This window comes from Trichogramma pretiosum, unplaced genomic scaffold, assembly GCF_000599845.2.
Source record: "Trichogramma pretiosum strain Unisexual culture from Peru unplaced genomic scaffold, Tpre_2.0 scaffold22, whole genome shotgun sequence".
NCBI lineage: Eukaryota > Metazoa > Arthropoda > Insecta > Hymenoptera > Trichogrammatidae > Trichogramma > Trichogramma pretiosum.
The window spans coordinates 1104083-1123527 of record NW_019640932.1 but is presented as its reverse complement, the minus strand read 5'-3'; the positions used below and the strand labels follow the sequence as shown (position 1 = coordinate 1123527).

The 19445-nt window shown below is 40.1% G+C and overlaps 1 protein-coding gene across 2 annotated transcripts in view; it reads left to right on the top strand.

Annotated features, from left to right (window-relative positions):
• Positions 1–15530: 15530 nt before the first annotated feature.
• Positions 15531–19445, top strand: part of LOC106648771 (dopamine receptor 1-like) — an 85969-nt gene continuing 82054 nt past the window's right edge. For both annotated transcript variants that reach the window (XM_014365851.2, XM_023457733.1), the window contains exon 1: positions 15531–16887. The gene's annotated coding sequence lies outside the window, so the exon portion shown is untranslated. The remainder of the gene's footprint in view (positions 16888–19445) is intronic.

The following is a 19445-nucleotide window of genomic DNA, read 5'->3' as shown; positions in this document are numbered from 1 at the left end:
CCTCTCAATTTGTAAGGAATTTAATTAACAATTTAAAACTATCTAAAAGTGCATCAAGCTCCATCAAATCAAAGAAAACATTTCTTACTGAGTAACTTTTAGGTTGCTCAGTTTATAAAAAACGGAATGAAAATAATTAATATTATGAATAAGTGAAATAAAAAAATCATAGCAATTTTACCAATCAAATGAATTTATAACATAGTCACCATTAAACGCGATTCACATGCAAAAACTACAAACTGAAACATTGAGCTTTAAAAGTAAGGGATTGTAATCAGAGCAAGTGTATTTTACATGAGAATAGCGTAAAGGAGCGTGTTTTGTTAATAATGGTGTCTTGTAGTGGTCGCAGATGTTGCGAGTGTCCAAGAAATGTCGCTGGAACGAAAATAATTAGGTAGTCGTGCAATTGCAGAACTTTGAAGTGCGTGGAGTAAGGGTAATAATTGACTGCGAAATGCTTCGATAGAAAAATGTATTTGATAAAAATATTTTGAAACTCATCTACTGTTAAAATGTCCTTACTTGAGCTAAAACTCAAAATTTTATAGATTTGTAATCGATTACAGAAATAAGGATTGCTCTAATTGCGTATGAATTATTATTATATATTCATGCATATTTTTCAATGACTAATCTCAGAATAAGTACCAATACTTTTTAATGTATTGTTTTGACGGATATGATTTACAAGAAAATAGCTACAGAGTCAGACAATTAATTTGATTTGATAATATGAAATCATTGTACACTTTTTTCATAACGTAGTAAGTAGTGCAATAAAAAATTGAAACGTCTAGCCGAATGAAATCCTTTACAGCTTGCCGTGAAATCGAGAGACATTTATGAAGATATATGTCTGCTGCTGGTTCTGCATTTCATGTTTTCCACTTAATAATGGCACCGACGCGTATCGTCTTTATTTTCTCGTTAACTCATTGAGAATTAATAAAACTTTTTCGTGCATACACAAACAATTGACATCATAATAGCGTGCAGTTCTGGTGCTGACAATTTTTCCTCCCCTCTACAAAATGTGGGGGTTAAAAAGCTGCGAGTTATTAATCATCAAGTCGAACAAACGAGCTTTTAGTTACTCTTTAACTGCCCTTGCTCGCACAGCTTGGGCGCGGAGCTTGGCCCTTTTTTTCCTGCAATCATGTTTCACTTACATTGAATTATAGCCTGAGCCTTTTGTAGAAACGACTCCAACGAGAACTGGGCAAAAATAAAAATAATTCGAACAATTAATCTAATGACTCTATAACTCGAACAAAACGACCAGAAAAAAATGAAGGGAAAAGAAATCGGGTTACCTTTAGACTCGGCGTACTTCTAGATGTAATCAACGTTAACGTGGAAAATTGAAAAGCTACGCTCAAGGTAGTAAGCGTCAGCGGCAGACAGACAGAAAGGGAGAGGGAGCGAAAAAGAGAGAGTATTTCATGCATTGTTGTTATTACGCAGATGTCACATTGTTACACAGTACAGAAAAGCAACTTGTCGCGGCCCGCTGAAAGATCGTTAAATAATATGATTCCATTATGGCCTTACGCCGACGTACGCGCACGTGCTTTACTGACTCGGTCGCGCGGTGCAAGCCGGGAATCACTATTTCGGTCCGTCGCTACACTCGTCACTCGATCTCTTCTATATTATTTGCATATATATACAGCTCGTGGCTACACGACTGCTATACAGCAATGTAATTTTCCTCTTCTCGGCGCGTGTGTATGTGTGCGAGAGCAAAACTTTTGCGATTATAGTACACGCGAGGTACTGCTATATAGAGTGAAAGGAAGAATGAAAAGTCACGCGCGCGCAGATCTCAAGGAAATCCGGGAAAAGTGAATAAATTGAAGAGCAGCGGGTGAGCCTCTGTGCTCGAAGCATTTCGCCTCTACTCCGCGTTCTCAATCCCTCTCAGCCTCAGCTCAATTCGCGCGAGCGCCATGAAGTAAATAACTTGAAAAAAAGTTTCCCCGACGATATTCGCTGGCTTCTAATGAAAATTTGTATGAATCATAATAGTGAATGAATTCGAGCATCTATTACGTAATTCAAGAACCGACGAATTGGGATCGTTTTCACGAAATTACTTTGATATCCTAGCCATTGCATATAAGCTCCTGTCAGTCCTTTGTGCCTCGTTCTAGACGAAAAAGGTACGAGAAAAAAATTTTAATGTCGAAAGGAGATAAAATTTTTGATTTTTGGATTCTGAAAAGATGTAGAAAGCCCGAGAAGAATAATCTTCTTTTCAACGACACGAGGGAGCCTCGTAACAATGAAATTTTAGCAGACTCGGCTGTTTTAGAAACCTATAAAGAATGGAAGCAACGTTTCCACAATTCGAGTAAAATGACATGAATTATGTCGTGAATAATCTGAATAACTGCTGGTCCAGAGGAAAACTATTGTCCCGTTCAGCGCTATATCACGACGAGTATATTTGATCAAGTAAGTCTCAGATTTTTAAGTAGATTTTTAAAAATTTACTTAATCAATTACTCCAGCTGAAGGCAGTTAGGGAGACGATAAAAATTTACCGGGAGAGAATCGATGCAGCTATATACTGTACAGCTCGCGTTATTAATTGAGTTTTACAAACAGGGTACTTATTTGTTGGCAGACTGCGTAGAATAATTTATGCTGCATAAAAAAAAGTTGGACCTTTGAAACTTTGCTTTTTATTGAAATTCTCACTTTGAGACAACGAGAAGCTTCGAGTGCAATAAAGTTGAGAAAACTTCATTTCACATCGTGCGAAGACGTGTGCGGGGTGGGGAGTGATTCGCAGCAAAAAGTGACCGTATACTTAAATCGATAAAAGAAACACTTGATTTTTCACTGTGTGGGCGTGTGGGTGTGCGTACGTGTGTATCTATGCGCGCGCTTATGAATGAAATATCGATATCGAAAGGCGAAAAGGAGACAGAGAGAAACGGTAAATATTGAGAGCCGGTGTCTCGGTATACGCTGAATAAACCGAGTATTATGGGGGGAAGATTACATTGCAAATCGATGCCGCGCTCGAGTCGGTGCGACGTCGGTGGCGGTGGCGGAGGCGTGTAATACGTATATAGAGAAGAGAAAAGAGAAATATTGCCCTCACACGAACCGCACACACACACACGGTGCACATACATACACACGGTGCACACACATACACACGGTGCACACACATACACACGTAAACATGCACACGGCGCACGAGTTCACACAGTCGACTAGTTTTTCGTTAGCTCGGTTTAGCGTAAAATCTGCACATGACTCGCCTTCCTTCGACGCGGCTTTCACATCTGGATGCCTGCATGTATTATAGTATACATAGACGTCGACGTGTACGAGTCTCTCGAGTGCCATGTCCATGCGTATCTTCACCCCGTGCTCTTTTTTTTCTCATCTTCTTCTTCTTTTTCCTCTCCCATATTTTTTATCGGCAAAAAATTGTTTCGCGCTGAATGATAGCGCGATATCAATCACGCGTACTGCAGCGCAAAACCCTACCGCGAACTCGCCAAGACAAACGTTTCGAAGATGAACTTTGCTACGCGCCAAACAAACAGTCGTCATCAAAATTGTATATAAGTGCGCGTGTTTACATTTATGCAGTAGCGCGTTGTAAGGAGCGAACTGCAAGCGCAGACGTAGAGCATAGAAGCAAGCCGCCTTGAACATCAGAACTTGCGTCATCTTCTTACTTCGTACTCGTCAGTCGTATATAATATTCGTGTGCGTATCTCGCTGGCAACATTATGTGCACGGCGGATATATAATTACTCGGGCGAATTGCGAATGTAGCGCGTACGGTATATAATGTGGCGTGTTGCAGGTGTTTGTCGGTGTGAACATTCCCTGCTATAAGCGTGGCTGCAGCGACGACCGTGCTGGCACGTGCACTAGTCTACATAATCTTGCTTTCCCTCTCTCTCTCTCTCTCTCTCTCACTCGTCAGTTGGCGAATTTTAGAGAAAGAGAGAGAGAGAAACTCAACGATCTCTATGCGTTTATCAAGCTGTTTGTGCTGCCAAGACTGCAGATTATACTTGAAGCTCGAGATCACTGGGACAGGTGCGGTGCTACGACTCGACTCTAGGAGGATGCCTACCTATATACAAGGTTTAGCTACATATATAATGCATTAAAGGGAGAACGCGTGGCAACGACGACATACCAACTCGATGCGTTTAATTTATTGCGCATTCGAATAGCGTTCATTTACGACGAATGTGCACAAAATGTTGTATAACAATTAAAAGAAAAGGAGCGAGAAAAGAAGCAAAAAAAGGAAGTGGATGAAATTTCGAGTGTTTGAATTACTTTGGTGCATCGAATAAAATTGAGCACGAGATTCCATTATTTTTTTAAGGATCGACCAAAGTCAACTCAGCAAGTGTGGTGGTACAATACTCTTCAGTTTTAGAGACCAAAATCATCAACGAGTATCGATGAATTATTCTTCTTCGAACTGGAATTCAAATCTACCTTTGTACTTTCTTAGTGACGTGGAAATGTATGTAACGTGTAATACGTACAGGTCGACGAATTGTTCGCTCAGCCTTTGGCAGAACTTGTTGACGCGGATCAACAGAAACTTATCCTATATAGATTGTTATGGCTGCAGGTGAAATTGGTAACTATTTCCGCCGCAACGTCACGAGCAGATCACATCTTGAATCTCGCGGGCGACGCTCGGGCTATATAACACGTCGCAAAACTTCCCTCGCCGAACATGGCCCTCCCGAAATGTCGTGGTCGTGGCCTTTCTCGAAGTTATAAGATTCCGCAGTTTAAAATTGCAAATCCATCGGGCAGTTACTTTGGACTGCGGTGCGCGTGGCAAGTAGATCGAAGTTTACTTGAAATCGCGAGATTTTTTACCTTACTCGAATTTAGTACTCCTAATGGTCAAAATCATCAATTTGCATGGTGCGTATATCAAGTGTACCGGTGTTGACTTTTGACTCGCAGCCTCTTGCAGATCTTGCAGCGGACTCTCTCCGAGTACACCTCGCGTGCGGTGTGTCTACGTAAACTAATTCTACAAAACTTTGGCTATTAGAGGCTGTTCGTTGCCGTCTCTCGGCTCGCACGTGTTTAAACGGCGTGAAATATAATTTATTTGTGGTCTCATTAAGTGCAAGTTACATTGATTTCGGTGTACTTAACGAGTTCGTCGTGCGAGCTCGGGACGATTGTAACAATCGCTGCGCGTCGAGGTAATTGAAATTCGCTAAATTACCCGCATGCGATAGATCGATCAATACCTCCGCGAAATAAGATTACGTTCTTGCGCATTTGAACGAGCCAAAAACTTTGTCTTTTTTTTTACCTATTAAATAGATTCATCGGCATTAACGGTGAGTAACGAGCTCCCAACGACTTTGAAAGTCTTTCAACAGTCATTAAAATTGTTGGCGGAAATGCTGGTCTCGGTCTCTTATAGCTCGGAACGACCACTTGGTTTTCATAATATACTATTGCAAAACTATTCAAGTTTATCCAGGCAAACTGTAAACTCGACGTTTCGGAGTTCATTAGTTTGAGTTTGCTTGAAAAATTGCAGTAAATATAAGAAGTGGTGCGCGCGCGTGGCTTGCGAAAACTTATATGAATAATGATATATCCAGGTGTGCCGAGAAGCTGCTCGATTAAAACAATTTATACGAGTTTCAGAAACTTTTATAAAGCTTCAATTCTTCAGAATATGATCTCGTAAAGAAAACAATCGTTTCGGTTGGATCGACGAGTAAATGTATTTATTTAATAAATATGAACTTATCAGCCAAGAGAGAAAGAGCCGGGCAAAGCATAGCGGTGTACTGGGAATAAAATTTGTTCATTTTCTCTTGAACACTTTTTGCCGCCTTCCGAATGATCGTTGAGATTTTTTGAGGCGTAAAGTCGTGAGTGGAACAGAGGACCAGCAAACTTTTTCGATGAAAACAGAAAAAGTTTCGCTTTGACGAATGCTCGCGTGCGTAAATCGTTGAATAGCCAACGCGAGAATAAGGGAATGAGCACGCGGTAAGATAAGGATATACTGAGAGAGAGAGAGAGAGGGAGAGGGGAAAAAAGTCAGTGCAAGCAATTAAAAAGTTTTGCGTCCGAGATAAGTGAAAAAAGTCTCGATATGGTCCGACGACTACTGCGACTGTAATTCTGTACTACTTCTACACCGCCGCTTACTTTTACATCGTGTATCTATATATACAGATCACGCCTGGACAAATTAGCAAGTTTACTCGAATTTCGAATATTTTAATCTAGTCCATACTTTTTGCTATATATTAAATAATTAAATTTCTTAATTGTAACATTGCTTCGAATTTTCTTGGGATTTCCGTCGAAATTCGGGATAATGAGTATTTCGCCTCGAATTTGCATTTCCATCAGTTCGACGCGCTGCTGTGCGGCGGCACAGAGTTAAACACGAAGTTACAAATATACCAAAGGGGTTGGACAAATAATACGATTACTCGTCGCCGCAAGTTCTTCAATCGACCGATACACACTTGTACATTCTCGCTTGTATATACGAGCTCACAAAATAAGCTCGCACGAGCTGTATACTGCATGCACACAGGCAAGCGAGTCAAGTCCCTCGTGTACTGGCATATATTCTCGTGTTATATACCTCTCTCTCTCGTGCACTCTCGCTTTTCATTTGTTTGCAGCAAAATACGTATGCTACGTGTAGCAGAGTTTGCTGCTACCGCCGAAAATTCAATGAGTCAAGATCACGATTGTTCTTGTAAATGCATTTATAGAAACCGCACCGCTTTAGAAATTCATATCAAAGATCTCAAAAACAATAGTAAATAGATAGCGTATCTTGGTTATATAGATATAAAATGAAATATCAATTAGTGCACGCGGCAGCAGCAGCAATCGACTCGATGTTTCTAGCCATAATCTTTAATGTTTCAATTAATATTAAAACCATTTTCGAGAAGCCGCACGAAATTTGAGCTGTATATATATTTCGGGGGACCATGGCCTGTACGATCTCTCGAGCATGCCGAGATAGAACAATCAGTTATGGTAAAGTCAAACATTGCGGTTAAGCGTCAGATGTCTTGAATTTCCAGAGTATATATTAAACAGAAACCCCGTGGAAATTGGCGTCGTTGCGGCCTCGGCACGATCAGAATGCTATTATCGCGGGGGCAACTGCCTTACATTGGAGTAGCTTGAGTGACGAGAGAAGACGACGAGTTTGCGCTGCAGTGCCTCTTAAATTCGTTAATGCATGTTTTATTTCTCGGCCATCGATCTTCCAAACCTAATATATTATTGGATGGAGGAAATACTTATTAACTCGACGTCGGTGAAACATATTGCAGCTCGAGCTTTTTGGCAACGCTTTGGTATGCAATTAATTTGTTCATCGAGATTGAAAAAAAAAACAACAACATTGCATCGAATCGAGTAAAAATACAATCGTTTTAAATCACACTTGTACATCTATAACGCTCGGATCCGCAGTATCTGCCCTCGAAAATCATTGAGCCAACGCCGCTGGTTATTCGTAAATACGTTACGAGACTAGGTCCGGGCAGATTCACAACGATCGCGTCGCGAGCTCGCTCATTTTCTGCTTGGGAAATAATACAGCAGGCCGGGACTGCGACTTTGGCTCGTAAAAGTTTAAATATATGCCATACGTATAAATATCCAAAGCGTCGTATCGTACATTTCCTCATTGGGAATTCATCGAGGCGAAAAATGCAGTGCGCCGCCGCGCGATAAGCTCTTTGTCCTGCCTGCAAAGTACATATATTATATACAATGCGCAGCTTTTGTTAATATTATATACGGTGTGACATACTAATGTTGGACTGAAATTTTTTTATTATCGCAATAAACTGCGTGCGGCTCGTTACAGGTAGTTTAATATACATACACACAGCTGACACGCCCATACACTTGCACACACGATGCGGGTGGCAAATAATCGCACGCGAGCCGTGTAAAAGCGTTGCGTGTGTAAAAAGCTTCTGTTACGACTCTCGTTCATTAAATCATTGGAAAATCGCGACTGTATCGGCGCAACGGAAAGAAAAAACGATTCAACCAGGGTCCCGTGCCGTTTGAGTGTTGTAGCAATGTGCTTACATAGCTTGGCACGATGAAATGTAATACATTTATTCTAAGCATGATTTATTTGCGCGGGACAAGACGATGCATTAACGGACCCCGTGCGTACGTAATTCGCGAGCGCTAACAAGATCGACCTCCAGTGTACTATTGTATAGCAGCAGCTAAAACATGAACGCGCCAATGCGAGCATTAATTTGTTGATTCCTGCAACAATCGCCAGTGCGTGCATACACACGGTCGTATATGCAACTAGCAAATATAAGAGCAATTCCTGCGCCTCGCTCCACCCAAAACAAGTTCCGGGTTTCAGTAGTCTATTCGGCTCAATTATGGTAACCGTGGCGCGCTTCTGCACAATCGTGTGTAACATTTGCTGCGTGCGCACTGCTGATTCGTTCAATTAGTATCGGATCGCGATTACTTTTGCGAGCTTACGTAAAATACCCGACGCGTACGTTCTTTTCTTAATTGTAAAAAAAAATTAAGCCAATCTAATTATTTTACTCGAGATATTGGTGAAACAGCATTCAATTAATGTTGAGGGATGAAAATAATAATTTACTTCTTGAACAACGAGGCGGTGTATCGAAAACAAAGTACGTAAGGTCACGACGATGGCAGCGGCGACGATAGTCTGCACGGCAATTACTCACGACTGTACGTGTGATGCACACGCATATGTATAGATATATGTGCTCGTCGTATACATTCGAGCACTAGTGCAGCATGGAGACTATTATAGAGAATTTATACGCTCGGTATCTCGGGCTAAAACTACGCGATAATACGGGTATCCAGCTCGCGCACGTTCGTCCCTCGCGCTAGCTGCCATATAGTAGTAGTAATGCGTAGTCTCCTATAGGCCAGCTGCTCGTATGTCTAACAATTATTTAAATTATCATTACGCCGGGCTATTATAGTGTACTCTTACACTATCCTCCGAGAAGCTTATGTACTATGGGCGCGTGTAATTGAGCTCCGGAAGCTAAAATAGATTTAAGCTCGTAAATTGGTATTTGCTGTCTTGAAAATTTGCTACTAATTTTTATCCAATGTTTTATGATATGAATTTTTTTAAACTGATAACGGCTCGATTAAATCTCACGCTGAAATGCTTAATAAACTTCAAGCTTATCTGACGGGAAATTTATACCGCAGAAAAGGCAGGAACCATTTTTCTTGACTAATCCCAACAAATTAACCATCTAATACATGTCTCAGAAGTTAGCTCCACAGCATCATAACCTGGAAAGCTTACTTCCCTCACCGCAGTATTGCGTGAAAATATGTTGGAGGAAATTTTACAAGCTGAAAGGCTACGGAAATACGTTTGGGTGCTAAAAAAAGTTCACAGATGCGATCCATAAACGTGAAACTTTGCGAATTTATTTAAAAAAGGTATTGCACTTGGATTTTATTCAACAGAGATCACAGTAAAGGTCATTATTTTAAATGTTAAATATTTTTAAAATATTTCTTTTTCATTTTTATCTTTCAAAAAGGTTTTAAATTGTACTAATAAAACTAAATTGAATCAAGTTACATGAGTTTGAGTTTTTTTAATCCTGATATAAGTAAGCAAGACCAGTGAGGCCGTAAATTTACCGATACATAAGCAACTCTTGAAAAGAGGAGGTGCAGACAAAAAGAAAAACAAAGAAAACAACAAGAAAAACGACAAGAACAACAACAAAAAGGCGAGTACAGAGTCTCTTGATACCCAAGAATGCTTTAGCACGCTCGAGAAAGCTTTTTTAAACAGGTATATATGTCTATACGTGAAGGGCGCATTGCCTCGAGTATATCGGAAACATTGACGAATCGTTGTTTTTGCCAGGCGTCGCGTATGTATGCTTGTATACAACTGAGACCCGTAACTTTTCTCCGACAGGGGAATCGAGCTTGGCGTTTTATTTGCTGCGTACAAAATGATGACTTATGGCATTTACATGCGTCGCGTCGTGCGTGCTTTTAGCAGCGATATATTGCAGCAGCCTGAGTAGTTTGGCATGTAATTCGAACAAATTAAATTGAGGCCGCTGGGCGTCGCTCGTACGCCGCAACCTCAAAACTAAATCAATGTAATTTGATTACATAAATTACTCAAGCGACTGAGACGATGATCTAGTTGAAGGCGGATTCTGTCACTTCCAGTTGGCAACAGAATCGGTCATTGGTCACTAGTAAGGAAATAAGAATCGAGTGCTTCCAGTGCAAGAATTATTGAAATAATGCAATCGGTCGACTGCTTCGACTGATTCAATTAAACGGTGCAGACACTCGTGTCGATTAATTTCCATCCGAGCCTGAGCAAATAGAGAGGTGGAGCAGCTCTCGCGAAATATCCAATTAAAAAAATTTTTTTTCCACTCGAAGTTCTAAGCTAAAAAAGAACACATATTATTTCTGTTTAATTGACTTCTTTGAGAAAATTTTACTAAACGTAAATTTGTTTTTAATTAATGCTGTAATGCGTGTTGCACAATCGTCAAGCTTTTCTTTCTACGGGTGCCGGAACACTCGAGCCGCGTGGAGAAAAACGCTTATCCCGTAAGCGGAAGAAAAAATATGAGCCAAGCAGAAAAGTCGTGTCGTGAGGTCTTTATCTCATTCTTTAGTATTTTGTCCTTCCCCGCTCGAGCCATTGTTATCAATTCTGGCGCGGGCGACAAACAACGAAAACGGAGTAACGGCGACGGATTAATGATATTTTTCGTGCAGCTCAACGGGGATGATGGCTTTAAGGGAATCGTCTTGGGAAATCTGACTTTTAAGAGCTATACGCTCTTGGCAAATCGAATCTCCAGCGCACGTGATTGACATGTAAATTGCTTTTGCGCCGAGTTGCGCGCGTGGCTGGATGCACTTGAGCTCTCTCTCTCTCTCTCTCTCTCTTTCTCCCTTACTTCTGTGCAAGTATATGCGTGAGTGTGGTTGCTGTGTGGATGTTTGTGTATTTATACGTATAGTCATATACGCACACATTATAAGGTTCACCGTCACCGCAACTACAGAAATCCACAAGACGACGTAAATGCAAATGTTTGTTATCGATCACTGCCGCCTTGTGGCTGCTTCGATGCAACTAGAGTAATCAGCTTTTATATAAAAAAAATAACGACTACAATGAAATCTTGAATCAAAAATATAAACCAATTATAATTGGTGTTTCAGACACTAATAATATAAGACTCCAGCGTCTCTAAATTATTTTTTCAGGAAGTTGTAGATATTCAAATATCACATGGATATAACTTGAAAAAAAATTATTCGTAAATTCCAAGTACTTTTCGTGGACGTTTGTACCACAATATTCAAGTAAGCATACAATTATCTCCTTTTACATTATATTTACTTTGAAATTACAAAGTTACTCTTAAAAACCGCTGACTTTTGTGTGAAAAATAAAGTGCCAATACTAAAATTTGTTGAAATGAAGATGATGAAGGAAGTAAATACTATTTACTCGACAAGTAGGTGAATTTTCAAGTCAATACTTGAATGCTGTTGTTATTATTTATTTTATAAAATTTGGTTGTAATTTTCGCATTAACACATACTTGAAAAATACAAAACTCAGATTTATTGTAAATTCAGGCAAGCATGTTCAAAATTCCTTGTATCTCTTTGTTCGGTTACTCAGTAGTTTCCAATTAACCGCTAGATGGCGTAGGACCAAATTTTCGAAAAACCAAAGAAAAAAAGCGAAATTATAGTATATAAAGTAAGAGCGGTTTTAAAACACCACGCACTCGCGTTTCATGGGAGACTAATTATTTCCATTCAATCGAAATCCTGTTTCCACTTTTCTCTCCTTACTTTCCACCTTACAAATTCCGTTTACAACAATATGTATAACCATCATGATATGCAGCAACACACTGCAATATAATAATTATCTATTTTAAAGATTTTTACTTAAATCTCCGAATGAAGAAGCTTTTCAACTTTAATTAAAATATTTTAAAATATTTACGATAAACATGTACATTACACCATTGTATTCAAAATTATAGTGAAATAAAAAGACCTCAAAATCAGTCTTAATAAATTAAAAGGTTGATAAAGTATATTTATTTAAAATTCTTTACTTTAATCCCCAAACCAAGATGAATTTTGTATTTTTAATTCCCCTAATCTTAATATTTGTTGGTACACGTATATTGTTTAGCGAAATTTATTTTGTGGATAAAAAATTAATTTGAAATATATATTATATTCGTTCGCCAATAAACCTGATCAATCAGAATTGACGTAAATTTCGACGAAAATATAATTATGAAATTAAACAAACGCACAACTATAATAAACTCAAACTAATTGATGAATTCGTGAATGCGACTGCTTTTGTCAATAGTAATAGCTCCTATTCAATTATTATAATCATTTGGAATAATTGCATTGATTTGAAAAAAAAACTAAATTAGGGTTGCTTATTAAGCTACCCAATTCTAGAATTAAAGAAACATAATTTAAAAACGGGTTTATATATTTTAGCTATTTTTACGCATGAGAAAATAAGCTCTTCAATTATAAAAATTAGTTATAATATCTTGAAACGCATTTGAGAAAAAAAACTAATTGTAAATTGCTTTAACTTACTCTGATAAATGAATAAATCCAAAAAATTCGCATCATTACTAGTGTTGTAAAAACTACACGTTATTGTGAATGAAAAATGCAGCACGAAAGTAAAAGGAAGCAAGTAAAAATTCATTCTTTCAAACGTTTTAGTCAACTTTTCTTTTTGTTCACGTGTTTCTTGAAGGATTACTTTTTTTCTACGAACTTGGAATTTGATTTTTTTTTGGTCTTCACAAGGAATAATTTTTTTCCTGGGGTTATGAGCTTTCTATTTAGATGAAACACGAGATAAGCATGGTTGATCATTTGTATCAGATTCACTTAAAAGCTGAGAAATAGAACAACTACTTATCTCTGAACAATCATCTGCAGATATTTGACGAGTTTCCCATCGTTTCTTTTCTTTTTTGATAGGTTCTAACCGAAACACTGTTCTAATGGGTAAACGTGGGTTCGATTTCTCGTCAATGTAAGAATAAGTAATTTAACGATTTCGGACTTGTGATATGTTTTTATACACTTTTTTACTTTTTATTACAGTTTATTACATTTGTTTACCTATAATTAGAGATATGAAAATCCTATGAATTCAAGCTCACTAAAGTTACTTAGAAAAAGTAAAAAAGTGTAAAAAAACATAAAATTCCGTAATAATAATTTTAAATGTTACAATTTTTACTTATGAGTTTAAAATCCCGGTCAAGCGCGCATGTCATCGAATTGACCACAGAGAGTGATTTTCGTAAAAAAAGTCAATTCGCTCTAATACAGCAGAAAGCATTATAAAATCATCATAGATGTACCAAGGAGTACTGAAATAATTGAATTTGGTTTATAAACATATCCATCATAATTTGTCTTAATGTATTCATAAAAATTGATAATTTTTTTCACGAAAATCACTTGCTGCGGTCGAGCGATCACATGCGGATAGCTCATGTAAGAAAATGTACAAAAGAGTAAGAAAGTGTAAAAATGTAATTTTATGCTGCACTTTTAATCATTGGCTGTCTGAAATCGTTAGTAATTTTACATTTTTTTACATTTTATTGCATTTTACAATTTAATATGATGGTTTTAGTTACTACTTTTACTTTTTCTCGATCAATTTTTTTCCGTCAGGGACACAGCTAATTTTGGAAAATTTTACAGATTCACAGAAGTATCTTTGAACAATCAAATTCACACGAGCGGCAATTAGTTTTTCTACCAGCAAAACAGTTTCTCTACAGTAACTCATCAATAAAAATTGAAATTTAGTATACTGTTATATAATGTTAAACTAATAAAAGTTTATGCTGTTTCTTTTTAAAAATTCATTTTTTCAGAATTGATTCGGTGAGCTGATATGAGCTTTTGTGTCATTTACAAAAAACAGTGGAAAATGAACAGAAAGTTGTAAACACAGTAAGTGTTTGCTTATATCTTGTTTTATGAAGTGTACTTATATAAGAAAAAACGAGGCACTTCTTTACAATGAAAAAAAAATTCTGAACATTCAAGGACTGCACTGATTCGAAAAAGTACATTGCCTCTTTGAAAGGAGTCACTGTTTTTTTGCTCTCAAACTAACTGGAACAAAGTGATTTTTTTTTTTTTTTTAATGAATTGGTTTGTCAAAAATGTAGAAATATCCCATTCTCGAATAAAGCAACTCATTTTGATGTAAAAGCATAAGAACAGTGAATACTTTCTTCCATTACAGACGTAGAAAAATAATAATTTTCATCTTGGCGAGTCTTTTTTACGAGGCTGTGTAAGTGCGTGAGTCGGCAAGCCCTTCGCACGGCGTCGAAAATTGAAAACGTTTTCTATGCGTTTCTATGTAGGTTTGTGCGAGCGACAGATATTTCGTCTCCACGACGTTACACATCGCAACGACGACGAAGACGACGAGATTTTTATTCTTTCCTCGTTTTCAGTGGCGCGACTATATAAAGAATCAGGCGAGAAAAAATAGGGATAAGGAAGCAGAACACGCGGCCACATTCGAGAAAAAGAGAAAGAGCAGCAGCAGCAGCAGCATCAGAAGAAGAAGGAGTAAGAAGAGGACTGAAAAAGAAGGCAAGAGAAGGAAAAGGATGTAGAAAGGAAGGAAGAGGTAATAAAAGTATCAGGAAAAGCTTTCTTGAAGCCTTGGCGCGCAGCCGGCTGCAGCAGTAGCGCAGCTAAGCCGAAGTTTGATGGAGGTTCTTGGGGATTTCTAACCTCGTACATCAAGTCGAGATTATTCCGTTGGGAAAATCCGATTTTTCCCGAACGATTGACGAATTTTTCTCGCTGCTGCTGTTGCTCCCTCTGCTCCGTAGCAATTGTAATTTGCAAACATGGGCAATATCCTGCGCACTCGGCAATCGTCCGCATGTAAGCCAAACCTGCACAGAGGGTCAACTGGTATACGAGGACAGGATGCGCTACGTGAATGCATACATACAGGCAGTCATCGAACGAAAAGTGCAAAACGATACGTTCGGCCTGTGTACGTTCATTTATGTACAGGCGGGCGCGCGCACGGCTAACTGCTGTATATATATCCATAACTGTACGGCACAATAAGAGCTATACACACAGTGGGCGGTGCTACTCAACGACGACGACGGCGACTACGACGAGGAAACCCGAGCAGGCGCGACCGAGAGGGTTGATGTGTATATACGTATATACATGCGCGTGGGCTTTATATGTGTGTTAGCGGGAGCAAAGCCAGCAGCAGCAGCAGCAGTAGCAGCAGCAGCACTAGCAGCGAGCGTCAAGCCGCGAAGCTCCGATAGTGCGCGGCGAGGCGCGCAAGCTGCCACACGTTGCGCGCTTTTACTCTCTCTACCTCCCTCTCTCTCTCTCTCTCGCTCGCTCTGAACGAGTAAAGCTCGAGTAGCAGCAGCAACCGAAGCAACACTGTAGCAGTAGCCGTAGCAGCGGCAAGAGCAGTCGCGCTCCTATAAAATATACATCTTTGTCTTTTGCAAGCGAGACACAGATCCCTTTCGGGGGCTCAATTTTCCGAAAGCTCGCTGCGGGGCTCTGAAATTGGCCGTCTCTCTCCTCGGCAGCTCTGGTGTTTATTCTATGTAAAAGGGACGATCGCTCCAACTTGGCAATCAAAGTGTGCGCGGCGCGGCCCTTTCGCGCCCGCTCCTAAGCGTGCATTGTTTGTCCTGCCTGTGTATGTGTGTGTGTATGCGAGTGCGTGCACATCCCGTCGCTCATTCGCTCGCTCGTTCTCCGCCGCAGTTTTCGCTTAAAACTTCGTCCCGAGCTTGCGAGCTCGCTGTTTCGGCAAACATCGTCAGGAAAATCCAACGAGAGTGGCAAGGTAATCCGCGAATAACTTTTTGCGGTACGTCGTCGCCTTGTACGTTGTATACGGCGTTAGTTTCGCGCGATCGAAGCTCAAGCCTGCACGCATTGACTTTTCCTCTGTGCGACATATAATAAGTATGTACGCGTACGTACGTGCAACAAGTGAAATATGAATGTGTCACGCTTGGTTCTTTAATAGCTTCAATTATTCAACTGTCCGATCGATAGACCAGTGCTCGAGCTAAAAAAAATCAAGAAACAACGAGCAATAAAACGAGAAACGGCTGGTGGCAATTTTTGGGCGTGCTCCCAATTTATTTTTGATAATTATTTTATCGAGGCAAAGGTCGGTGGCGGCAGCGGCGACGGTGCTGGCGCTACGGCACGGTCCCAGTCACGATCGCCTCGTAACGCGAATAAACTTCGCCGTTGTTCACCGGCACACGCAGAACCTTTCGCTTGTTTCTTTTTATTTTTTTGTTTCCTTTTTGCAGTTTCGTTTCTCGGCACGCGATTTCTCCCGTATACAGCACTATTTTTTGCGGACAGATAAGCTAGGAAGTTGAATACATTTTTCTTTGTTTTTTTTTTCATCCGTTTTTCCGTCTATTTCTCTGTTCTAACGTGGCACAGTATCGTCCACAAAAAAAGTAATTCGTTCGGTACGTCTCGAGCTGCAGCACTGTACTCATAGGTCCCGGTTAAAAATCAGTTCCACGCAGATAGTGCTAACAAATAGTGATAATGGCAACAATGAGTGACAACAAAAAGTGCAATGAAGAGCAGATAAGTAGTCGTTCATGCCGGGTTAAAAGCAGCGGCCACGGCTGACGACAAGCACTTTTGGAAGCTTCATCGGCCGTACCGGGAATTAAAGCGAGAACTTGAATCATGGTCAGTATATATATCGCCAGTGCTCGACAATATTTTTTACCCCCCTTTCTTTTTCTCTAATTACTTTTTACTGCTCCACATTTACGAGGCGCAAAAAGGGCGTGACTCTCGCATTGCAGCCATTCGTTTTGACGATAAAATTGTATTTTATGCGCTACAATATATAATACGTTCATTGAAACGTTACAAGTGTTGTTTATCAGAACCAAGTATCTGTGGCACGTTGAGAACTTTTTGTTCACGCGACTGCTGTTGCTGCTACTACTACGCTCGCTCGCCTGCGACACACCGCGTAAATGATGATTTTACCTTCGCAACGCGAGTTGTGGCGGCTTTGATATACTCGTGAAAAAACCGCACGTAGGTTGAAACAAGAGAAAAAAAAAGGATGAAAGAAAAAAAACACATTGAAATGTAAAAGCTTTGTTCGACCAATATATAATGATGATCAATCGGACGAGAAAAATCGAAGTCGGCGTGCGCGCGCGCGCGCCCTACACTCGATCATCGTGAGCGCGGGTGACAGTCGCAGCAAATTCCAGTGCTACATGAGCACTCCAGACCCTCGCGCTTAGTGCCCACACAGCTATATACACGCGCCCGAAACATCGATTTATCCGTCTATTATCATTATCACGATGACGACGTCGACGAGCGATTATTTTCCCCATTTTCACGTCAGCCGCTAAATCGTTTGCACATTTTGAACGCGCGTAAAAATTATGTTAAATACGCGAGGGCGAGCGAGCGTTGCAGTGCCCCACGCACAATACGTATATTATATGAAGCAATTCCGCAACAGGTACTCTTTTTTCGCTCGGTCCCGCGTACAATTGCTTGGCCGCGTCTCGTATTATATACATACTTGAGAGAGAGAGAGAGAGCTCCGTGCGGTTTCACTTTGAGTGTCCGAACGAAAGTTTCACCCTAGTGAGAAATTAGCCCCTCGCGCGATCTCTCCTCTCGAGGGCAAATGCAAATTCAGCGGCCGTTTCAGATTTCGTATATAACGTAAGGGGGCAAAAAATGCTACAGCCACCAGTTACACGCGCCATTACTGCACTACTCGCCCGCACATGCGAACCGTATTATACGAAGACGAAGAAAAAGTTTTGCCTAAAAGTCTCATATTGTTCCCGCGCGCCCCAGACGGTAATAATAATACTCATTTGGTGCTTCATTTTTGAGGCCATGCTCGAGAGCTTCATACAGCTGCGACAACGCGCGCAAAATTTCCATTCTAACGAGTTGACAGAAAGCGAGTGTGTTTTGTCGAATTCCCCTGTACAGATAAAATAATGCGATTACCCGTTGTTGCGTTGCTCCTGCAACGAGACGTATGTATATACTGGGGCGCGCGCACACGTCACGTACTTACTAATTTAGATAATTATCCATTGAACAACATATTGTATCATCTAAACATTTGCGAGTGACAGCGCGCGAATTTCAATTATGTCACACCGGATTCCAAAACAACTCGGTGTGTGTATGTTTATAATTCGATGAGCTTTAAAAAAAAATATCCCCAAAGTTTATCTGAAACAATAGATATATTCGTTTTGTACAATTAAATTCGATGCCAGGCGCCTCGAACGCACACATACAATTGCGCTTAAAATGTATACACGTCGCTCGGTTCATCGCAATTCGTCGTTGCTCTGAGGTGATATATTGACAGGGGTAGAAAAAAAAATATAAATAATTTTTCCTTTGTTATTGTAAGCGCGCGCGTGCGTGTGTGCGTGGGCGGGTGCAGCTGCAGCGAGCTCGCCGAATCAACGCTTTGAGCAAAAAGTTTCGTATATAACGATCCAAGTTTTAACAAGTCTTTGTGAGCAAAAGATAAAGGAGAAAGTTGTGAAGACGCATTCTTGTGAGTTTCCTATAGATATTGCGAAACGTTTCAGTGCTAGGTAGAGTCTCGGCCGGAATTGATTCGAAAAAATTATCGGAAAGATAAAATGTGACATATTAATTAAGGAAATCGTAAAAAAAGGTAAAGGAAAAAAACCGGAAATAAGGAAGAAGAGAAGTCGCAGATCGTAGAGCTTCACTACGTCTAGATCAATATTGGCGGGGAGGTGTGATATTTTCCCTTGTCTCTGAGCGTCGAGCGCTGTAAGCTCGTATTCACTCTGTCCACTACAATAAAGTAATTCCCTTTTACTCCCATCATCAACTCTCTCTCTCTCTCTCTCTATCTCGCTATCATTGCCGCGTGTATATGTGCAAACAGTGTTTCATCTCGTTAAGACGTCATATCCAGCAAATCTGTTGGTGATACATAGCTTTATTTCATCCCAGTTGACCTCCTGTACAGGCGCGCGTACAATACTGCCTCCCTGCTTCTCTGCGTGAGAGCGGAAAATTCACGGAACGAAACTGTCGTTCATCGTCAATGAGGCAAAGGTTATGCATACATGCCTCCGCACGTCTACACTGTATACAGTCGTTCTCTTGCTTTAGCTCTCGGCAAATATATTCATCTTCAACGAGTTTAATCGAGCAGATTTTCTTTTTCCTTCTTTTTTCATTCCCTCATTCATACCTGGACT